The sequence below is a fragment of the Canis lupus genome, chromosome X (genome assembly GCF_011100685.1).
Source record: "Canis lupus familiaris isolate Mischka breed German Shepherd chromosome X, alternate assembly UU_Cfam_GSD_1.0, whole genome shotgun sequence".
Classification (NCBI taxonomy): Eukaryota; Metazoa; Chordata; class Mammalia; order Carnivora; family Canidae; genus Canis; species Canis lupus.
In genome coordinates, this window is record NC_049260.1 from 110,126,014 (window position 1) to 110,136,179 (window position 10,166).

At 38.5% G+C, this 10,166-nt stretch overlaps 1 protein-coding gene across 1 annotated transcript in view; it reads right to left on the minus strand.

Moving 5' to 3' along the window:
• FGF13 (fibroblast growth factor 13) overlaps positions 1 to 9,613 on the minus strand; it is a 523,263-nt gene extending 513,650 nt beyond the window's left edge. Inside the window, exon 1 of the mRNA XM_038588435.1 lies at positions 9,343 to 9,613. The gene's annotated coding sequence lies outside the window, so the exon portion shown is untranslated. The remainder of the gene's footprint in view (positions 1 to 9,342) is intronic.
• Between the last annotated feature and the right edge of the window lie 553 nt (positions 9,614 to 10,166).

A 10,166-nucleotide genomic window follows, 5' to 3' on the forward strand; every position in this document is an offset into this window, starting at 1 on the left:
AAATAATAGTAACTCCTCTGATCCATGAACATAGGATATCTTTTTATTTATTTGTGTTGTTTTCAATTTCTTTCATCAATGTCTTATTGTTACCAGTGTATAGATTTTTTACTTCCTGGGTTAAATTTATTCCTAAGTATTTTATTCTTTTTGATGCTATTGTAAATGAGAGTGTGTTTTTTATTTCTTTTTCACATAGTTCATTGCTAGTGTATAGAAATACAAGTGATTTTTAAATGCTGATTTTTAAAAGATTTTTATTTATTTGAGAGGGAGAGAGACAGCCCAAGCAGGGGGAAGAGGTAGAGGGAGAAGCAGACTCCCCGCTGAGCAGAGAGCCCAATGTGGGGCTCAATCACAGGACCTTGGGATCATGACCTAATCCAAAGGCAGATTTTTCACCGACTGAGCCACCCAGGCAACCCTAAATGTTGATTTTGTATCCTGAAATTTTGCTGAACTCACATATTAGTCCTAAGAGATTTTGGTGGAGTCATTAGGATTTTCTAAATACAAGATCATATCATCAGGAAACAGAAACAATTATATTCCTTCTTTTCTAGTTTGGATGCCCTTTATTTCTTTTTTGTTACTAATCACTTTGGCCAGGACTTCCAGTCCTAAGTTGAACAGAAGTAGTAAGAGTGGGCACACTTGCCATATTCCTGAACTTAGAGAAAAAGTTTTCAACCTTTCACCTTTGAGTATGATGTTAGCTGTAGATGTGTCATATGTGACCTTTATTATGTTGAAGTATATTCCTTCTATACACAACCTTTTGAGAGGTTTTATTTTTATCATGGAAGGATGCTATTTTTCTCTAATGCTTTTTCTGCACCTATTGATAATATGATCCTTTTAAGTTTCTGTGGAATTCGGTTTGCTAGTATTTCTTTGAGAAATTTTGCATCTACATTCATCAAGGATATTGGCCTGTAGTTTTCTTTTCTTATTGTACCTTTAGCTGGCTTTGGTATCAGGGCAATTCTAGTCTCATAAAATGAGTTTGGGAGTATTCTCTCCTCTTCTATTTTTTGGAAGCGTTCAAATGAATTTGCATTAGTTCTTCTTTACATATTTGATAGAATTCACCTGTTAGGCTATCTTGTGCAGAGCTTTTCTGTGTTGGGACATTTTTTTATTACCAATTCAATCTCCTTACTTGTTATTGGTCTGGTTAGATTTTCTATTTCTTCATGATTCAGACTTGATAGGTTGTATGTTTCTAGGAATTTATCCATTACTTCTAGGTTATCCAATTTGTTGCCATATAATTGTTCATAGTATTCTCTTATGATCCTTTGTATTTCTGTGGTATTGGCTATAATACTTCCCCTTTCATTTATAAGTTTATTTACTTAAGTCCTTTCTCTTTTTTTCTTGGTAAATCCAGCTAAAAGTTTGTCCATGGTTTTTTTGTTTGTTTGTTAGTTTTTCAAAAAACAACTCTTGGTTTCATTGCTATATTTTTATTGTTTTTTCTATTCTGTATTTCATTTATTTCTGCTTTGATCTTTGTTATCTCCTTCCTTCTGCTAATTTTGCACTTAGTTTGTTCCTGTTTTGTAGTTCCTTGAGGTATAAAGTTAGGTTGTTTGAGATCTTCCTTTTTTCTTGATGTAGGCATTTATCACTATTAACTTCCCTCTTAGCACAGCTTTTGCCACATCTCATACATTTTGGTATACTGTATTTGCATTTTCACATCTGTTTCCAGATACTTTTTTATTTGCCTTTTGATTTTACCCTTGGCACTACTGGTTGTTCAGGAGTATGTTGTTTAATTTCCACATATTTGTGATTTTTCCAATTTTCATCCTGTCATTAATTTCTAGTCTTATGCCATTATGGTTGGAAAGAATAATTGGTATGATTCCAATCTTTTTAAATTGCCAGACTTGTTTAGTGGCATAACACATGATCTATCCTGAAATATGTTCCTTGCACTTGACAAAAATGTGTATTCTTTTGCTATTGGGTAAAATGTTCTGTGTGTGTATTTTAGGTCTATTTGGCCTAAAGTATAGTTGAAGTCCAATGTTTCCTTATTGATTTTCTATCTGGATGATCCTTTCTCTGCTGAAAGTGTGGTACTGAAGTCCCCTACTATTACTATATTACTGTCTATAACACCCTTCACATCTGTTAGAGTTGGCTTAATAAATTTAGGTAGTCTGATATTGGGTGCATATATATTTATAATTGTTATATCTTCTTAATGAATTGACCCCCATATCATTATATAATGACCTTGTCTCCTGTTACAGTTTTTAACTTAAAGTCTATTTTGTCTGATGTAAGTATAGCTACACATTCTCTCTTTTGGAATGTACTTTTCTATCCCCTCACTTTGAGTTTGTGAGTGCCCTAAAATTGAAGTGAGTCTCCCATAGGCAGCATATACATGGGTCTTGATTTTTTGTTCATCCATCCACTCTATGCCTTTTGTTTAGAGAATTCAATTCATTTCCACTTCAAGTAGTTACTGACAAGTAAGGACTTACTATTGCATTCTTGTTCATTGTCTTCTGGATCTTGAGAGTTCTTTTCTTCCTCTCTTGCTTTCTTCCTTTGTGAATTGATGCTTTTTGATAGTGGTAAATTTTGATTTCCTTCTCTTGTGCATATCTACTACAGGTTTGTATTTTGTGGTTACCCTGAGGTTTACTTAAAACATCTTATTGATATAAGTGATTTTGGAATTCTTGCCATCAATATGGAATACATTTCTCTGCCCCTTAACTTTAGAATAAGCCAAATGACTTTGGGCAAATAAAATGAGGTAGAAGTGTGTCACTACCCAGCCTATGCATTAAGAGGCTTCATACATTTCCATCTTCTTTCCTGCCTGAGCTTCTGCAATCACTTTAAGACTAGCCTGGCTAGTCTACTTGCCCTGGCAAGTAGGAGGATAAGAGTTACCTGGGTCAGAGCTGCTCCAGCCACAACAACCTGAAGCAAAGCAGCCTCAAAAGATCAACAGACCTAAAGTGACAAGCGAAGCCACTAAGCCAAGCTCAGACTCTATCACCCAGACCCCAACTAACCTGAAGAAAACATGAGCAAAAACAAATGATTGCTGTTTTTGAAGCCACTGAGGCTTTGGCTGGCTTGTTTTACAGAAATTACTAACTGACATATAGGACTACACTTGAAAATGTAAAGGAGGCTCTATATCAGCAGATCTATTGGCATAATTAATTACATCAATTAATTAATGAGGAAAAATCATGTGAATAATGATATCAAGAAAAGCTTCAAAGTCAATTGATAAATTCAGCTGTAATTCGTAATACATTTTGGAAATAAACAGGATTATGGGGACTCCTGGGTGGCTCAGCGATTGAGCGTCTGCCTTCAACTCAGGGTGTGATCCCGGTCTGGGGATCAAGTTCCACATAAGGTTCCCTGCAAGGAGCCTGTTTCTCCCTCTGCCTATGTCTCTGCCTCTCTCTCTGTGTGTCTCATGAATAAATAAATAAATCTTTAAAAAAAGAAAATAAACAAGATTAGAAGAAAATTTCTTAATACAGACTATTTACCAAAAGCAGGTGCAAGATACTATTTCAAATGACAAAGCACTCACCTGTTCAAATAAAATACTGAAGTAGACAAGAATCCCCCATCCCTATTATTATTCAACATTGTCTTGGAAAGTCTAGCTTATATATATATAAAAAAAGACCTGACCTCCCCTCAAAAAGAAATAACTATTATAAATATCAGAAAATACAAAGATTTCCTTGCCTGTTAATGGTATATTTGTACATCTAGACAAAGCAGTATAGTAAAGCCTGTGAGACTTATTTAGAGCAAGTGGTACAGTAAAGAAATACAAGGTTGCTATACAAGACGGTGTTTCTCTATTCAAGGGATCAACACCACAAAATGAATATAGGAAAAATGACATTCAGAATAATGAAAAAAGCCTATATAATATACACAGGACTAAATTTAACAAGCACCAGACCAGTGTGAAGAAAACAGCAATAGCTTACTGAAGGACATAAAACAAAATCTGAAAAAAAGGAATAAATGAAAAAAATCATAAGACTTCATATCATAAAATTTTAATTCTCCCCAGATCAATATTTTTAATCCAATTAAAATTCCTGAAAATTAAAAAAAAAAATTCCTGAAAATTTTCAAGAGAAAAAGAGAACATTTATTTATAGACATAATATAAGTATCTCTATACTTTTACAGAAGAATAAAACCCTTAGAATAACCATGACAAATAAGGATAATGGGAGAGACACACATCTCAAGCCAGATATCAGAATATACCCTAAAGTCACCATAATCAAGTTGAAACTTAGTAGTGGCATAGGAATAGTAGGCAATTAGATAAAGGAATAAAATAGAGAATGTGGAATTTAACCCCATATATAAGCATTTAATACATGGCCAAAGCGGTATTTCATTTCAGTGGGAAAGAGATGGATTGTTAATGAACAATACAGATGCAACTGGCTATTAATTTGAAATAATATGTAGTTGAACCTATACTTTATGCCAAAAATCAATACAGTTTCTAGAAAAAGACATATTTACATATAGAAACAGTAAAAGCCCTGCAAGAAAATCTGAGAAACTACATGCACAACATAGGAGTAAGGATACCCTCTTAACCAATCCTTAAAACCCAGAAGTTAGAAAAGAAATTTGGCTATAAACAATTTTTCAAAATTTTGGCACAAGGCACAATAGTTAAAATAAAACAAGAAATTGGAAACATAGCTGCATGCAAAGAACAGATGAGGGGCTTATAGCTATAATGTACAAGGAGCTCTTACAAATTGACAAGGAAAAACAACCCATACCAAAAATAGGCAGAGCACATGAAGAACCACTTCACATATGAAGCAAATCCAAATGGTCAACAGTTTTTTTTTTCCAAAAATGCTCACATTCATGAGTAGCCAGAGAAACTCAACTTTTAAGTAACAATGAGATGACACTTTTCACCCATAGGACTGTTAAAATTTAAGAGTAGTAAAATCATCTGTTGCTGGGATCGCAGGAAAAGCTATACATACATCCATATATTATTGGTGGAACTGTGCATTTGTTACATGCTTTTTAAAAAGAAGTATTGCAATATTTGGTGAAATTTAAAGCAACATATGTATACCCTTCAACCCAGCTATTAAATTCCCACAAATCTTTCCTAGCATAAGAAAAACAAGTGCACGTAAGGGTATATATACAGAGGTGTGTATTGCCATGTTGCTCTTTAGTGACCAAAACATGGAAGCAAATTGAATGTCTGCTAAAAGTCAAATGGTTGAATAACCTGGTCACCATCTATATCACAAAATCCTGTGCTGCCATCAAAAAGAATGAACTTAAAAAAAAATGAACTTAAGCAAGTGCAGCCGATTTGTAGGTTTTGTTTGATGAGAATGGCCGTCATGATGACAATAGCAAACACTCACATAGAGCCCTGTCTTAAAGCTTTATGTATTTTAACTCAATGAATCCTCACAGCAACCCTGTGGACAGGCAGTATTACCACCTTCATTTCCTAGATGAGGAAACTGAAGCCCTAAGGTCACACAGCTCATAAATGGTAAGGTAAATGGCAAGAAGCATAAAATGCAGAAAAGTGTAACATGATATAATTTCTGTAAAATATAAAAGACACATGCATGTATATATGTGTACATATGCATGTTTCACATAGTTACATGAGAATAAAAACATGGAAGGGTACATATTAAGTTAGTAACATGGGTTATTACATATGTTTTATATAGTTATTTTATATGTATATAAGTTAATTAAAAATAATTAAGGAGCCTCAGCATTTCAATGACAAACAATTCCAGAGGAGCTGCAGTGCTACACCTGGTAAAGCAATGAAAGGAAGCCCATCTCAAGTGGAGGAAGACCCTGCAGATCCCCATCACCCAATGTCTCCTGCACCTCCTCTGCACCCCTTGGCACTGTGTTCATCCCTCCCTTATGACGGAACTACTGTATTTAGAAATGCCGGTACTTTCCCATCCTACCTAAGCCAAAAGACTCCCTGGAATCTAGTCATCGCTGTGCTCTGAGATTGCCCAACCCCAGAAGACTTCTCAGATCCCACTCTTGTGCATAAATCTCAGATTTGGGGCATGGAGACAAAAAGGACCTGCCTCGCATACACATCTCTTAGGGAAAATAAAGCTTTATCTTGGGATAGGGGATTTCCTTGCCTCATATACCGCAGAGTGATGTAAGCTTTGCTATGCCCACTGACACACTCCACAGTCATGCCCAAGGTGTTTCCAGAGATCAATGGGCAGAGATCCTATCTCCTAAAAAGCTTGGGTTTTAGAAGGAAAGATACACCTTTTATGTTAGGTACTTGATGAATGTCTGTCGCATGAGGCAAATGATGATGTCCAGCAATAATTCAAATAAAAAAAAGAATGAAATTTTAAATTTCAGAGCTCTAAACAAAATGCTATGGAAGTTGACATGGGGAAACATGAATGCTTCAAGAGATGGTTTTACATTATATGGTTTTACTCATACAAGGAATATAAAAAATAGTGAAAGGGATCATAGGGGAAAGGAGAGAAAATGAGTGGGAAAAATCAGAGAGGGTGACAGACCATGAGAGACCCCTAACTCTGGGAAATGAACAAGGGGTAGTGGAAGGGGAGGTGAGCAGGCGGATGGGGTGACTGGGTGACGGGCACTGAGGGGGGCACTTGATGGGATAAGCACTGGGTGTTATACTATATCTTGACAAATCGAACTCCAATAAAAAATATACCAAAAAAAAACAGAGATAGTTTTATAAAGAGATGACACTGGAGGAGCACCTGGCTGGCTCAGTCAGCAGAGCATGTGACTCTTGATCGGGGGGGGGGGGGGAGGTGTCATGAGTTCAAGCCTCATGTTGGGCATAGAGCCTACTTAGAGAGAGAGAGAGAGGGCATTTGAGCTAGATGCACTGTTTCTTTTTTTTTTTTAATTTTTTTTTATTTATTATAGTCACACACACAGAGACAGAGAGGCAGAGACACAGGCAGAGGGAGAAGCAGGCTCCATGCACCGGGAGCCTGATGTGGGATTCGATCCCGGGTCTCCAGGATCGCGCCCTGGGCCAAAGGCAGGCACCAAACCGCTGCGCCACCCAGGGATCCCAGATGCACTGTTTCTGAAAGCAAGGTCAGCATCACAACCTCTGAGGTGCTCCAGACCTGCTGAATCAGAATCCCCAGAAGTGGTATTCTGAATCAGAATCCCCAGGAGTAGTATTTTAAAGAAGTCCTCCAAGCTCTTCTTATGCACACTAAAGTATAGACCACAAAAAAAGTGGGACAGATTTGGGTGTGCAGGAAAGTGAGGAAGGACACAGCAGTCGAAGGCAATAGCATTAGTAAAGTATTTGGGCATGAAAGCAAAAATTGGAAGTGCTCCGTTTGACTTGACAGGGGGCAGGGGTTGGTGAAGAGGCATAATGAGGAATAAGATTCAAAAGACGGGTTAGGGCTAGATCATGGAGGGCCTGGGGAATGCCAGGCAAAAAGGTTTGAACTTTATTTTAAGGACAAAAGAAAATCATTGAGAGATTTGAGATAGGCAAACAAAACAAAAGCAGGAGGACATTGATTTTTACAACGCTCCCCAAATCTGGCCATGCATCAGAAGGACCAGGATTGCTTGCTAAAAGTCCGGGTTCCAGGGATCCATTCACAGACCCTTTAAATCTGCATTTCCAGGGATGTGACCCAGAAATTATATTCTTAAATAATCCAGGTGATTCCTGAGCACCTAGCCTGGCACTAGTTCATGAAATGGAGTTTGAGAATCATTGCTTTACTGACAATGCATTCCTGAAAAGCTGTTTGTTCACGGAGGTTTTATTAGTGGAATCCCTTGTTCAAAGTACTAGGCAAGTGTGCTACTTGGAGGCAACCTTCAGAGACTCACTTTCTCTAAGATGCTTCAATAAAACACACACCTAATTTGAATGCAAAACCCCTGACAACTTTCAATAAGATGTGACAACATGTTTGGGTGGTAAGACCAGCACCTGGTATTGATGATGCCATATGGCTGCACAAATGCAACATGGGGAAAATAATTCAAAATGTTTCATCTAGCTTTGCAGCAACACAAATGAACCTTAAAATAATAATATGGGAAAGAAGAAAGTGCTAGTAGGATGTGATGCTGATAGAGCCCTGGCTTCAAAACGGAAATATCCACCGCATATCCATGTTGAGGTCACTCATCCCAACTTATCCTCCAATAAGAATTACACGCCATATGACTCCCAAGATGTTTCTTCTAGGTTTAAGATTTTAAGTTTATGCTCTCTGGACACTCATCTACATTGACGATGGATGAAAGAAAAAAAAGTGAGGAGGGGATACAATGTCCAAGTGTTAGTTAGAATAATCCATTCCTCTACAAAATGCACAGGGATGATGAGTTGGCATCTGAAGATTCATTTCTTCCAGCCATGTAATATTTTAAGATTATGATTTTCATTTAAAGTAAGCATATCTGTTACTGAAGTGTCTCTTCGCTTACATGAAAACACCTTTGTTTGGCAAGCTGGAATGTTGGCACAGGAGTTCATTTAGCACAGTGCTCTAAAGTCAACTTTAAGCAAGAAGTTGTTAGTGTTTCACCTCCCAACAACTAAGGCAGTTTCTTTTTCTCTCTGAGGGCTCCTAATTTTACCCCTAAAAGTTTCTAGCTACCCTTTGATTCCAAGTCCTTTTCCAAGGCTCACTGCTATAAACGGGTTAGAAATCAGAGATGAGTTCTGACAGCAGCATTTCAGGAAGAAAATGGAATCCAAGCAAATCTTTTGTGTACCTGGACTGGCTTCCCTCTTTTGAGGCAACTGCCTGGATTATGGGAATCCCTACTTTAGGCAGCTCTATAATATCTCTGTGGCTGAATAGCAAGAGGCAAACGCAGACAACCAATGTTCTGAGCCAAATTCACATTCTCAGATTTACCAGCAGGACAAGAAGGACAGGGCATCTACAATAAAGCAGCTCTAGGTAGAGAAGTTGATAAAGGGTGAAATTTAACATTTGAGGTACTTTCTTGCTAGCTACTACCTTGGTTTTTGGGTGGGAGGGTGAGAGAAAAGGAAATAATCGCCAAACATTACCGTGGCTTGATCAAGGAAAGGAATGACTTCCCAAACATTACTGTGGCTTGATCAGGGTGTTGGGAGCATGGACTTAGACTTTTATTTATAAGCTACGTCCTGTCCTGACATTTGCCCCCCCGGCCCTCGGCCAAGGAAACCCAGGCAGGGGTTACCCAACAGGATCACAATTCCAGTAACATTTCCCCAGTTAGTTTGTTTTCACCTACCTTAGAAGTGGAGACGCAATGGGCCTGGCAGTGAGGAGCAAACAAGATCCCACCATGGACTAAAATCTTAAAGGGATCTGTTGTTATTAGTGCCAACAGTCACGCGCTCCCGGGGGGGAGGAAGCTTCTTGATCATATCATCATCGAGCGTTTCTGAGATTTGCAAGAGTCTGCATCTGAGCCAAAGCACCCCCAACTCCCTAAGCCCCTCCTGGTTTCGACGGCTCCCAGCAAGGAAAGCAAAAAGTCCAAAGTAATCGCAGGGGTCAGTGGACCCTGTGCAGTTCACATCAGACTGTTCTGAGGAGTGGTAAGTCACAGGGTCTATATTGCAGCTATTTTTAGTGAAACCAAATTCCTTCCCCAAGTTCTCTTGCTTCCAACTTGTTCTAAGTGTAGGAGACCAGCTGTGGTCAGATCATCTTACTGGGACCAAGGCTCTGTCAAGGCGAAGGGACCAAACCAGGGAGGCGGAGCAAAGAACTGGCGACTATTGGTGCTTTGGCTCTTTTCCACTGTGTCAGGCATCTCCAGAGAAGGAGGATCCTTTTGGAAAGTGTTACTACCCAGAGGAGTGGGCATTCCCCTCCAATCTGGCAGAAACTTGATAGGTAGATGTTAGAGAGAAACATTGAGAAGTTGGCAGTCCTTTCCCTGTTTTCCCCAATTCCTAACACACATTCTCTCTCTCTCTCTCTCTCTCTCTCTCTCTCTCTCTCTCTCTCTGTTTTTCCTTCTCCCTCTCCCTCTCTCGCTCATATGCATGCATGCATGCACTCACGCACACACTTGCACTTGCATGTCTGTGCCAGGTTCTGCAGCCA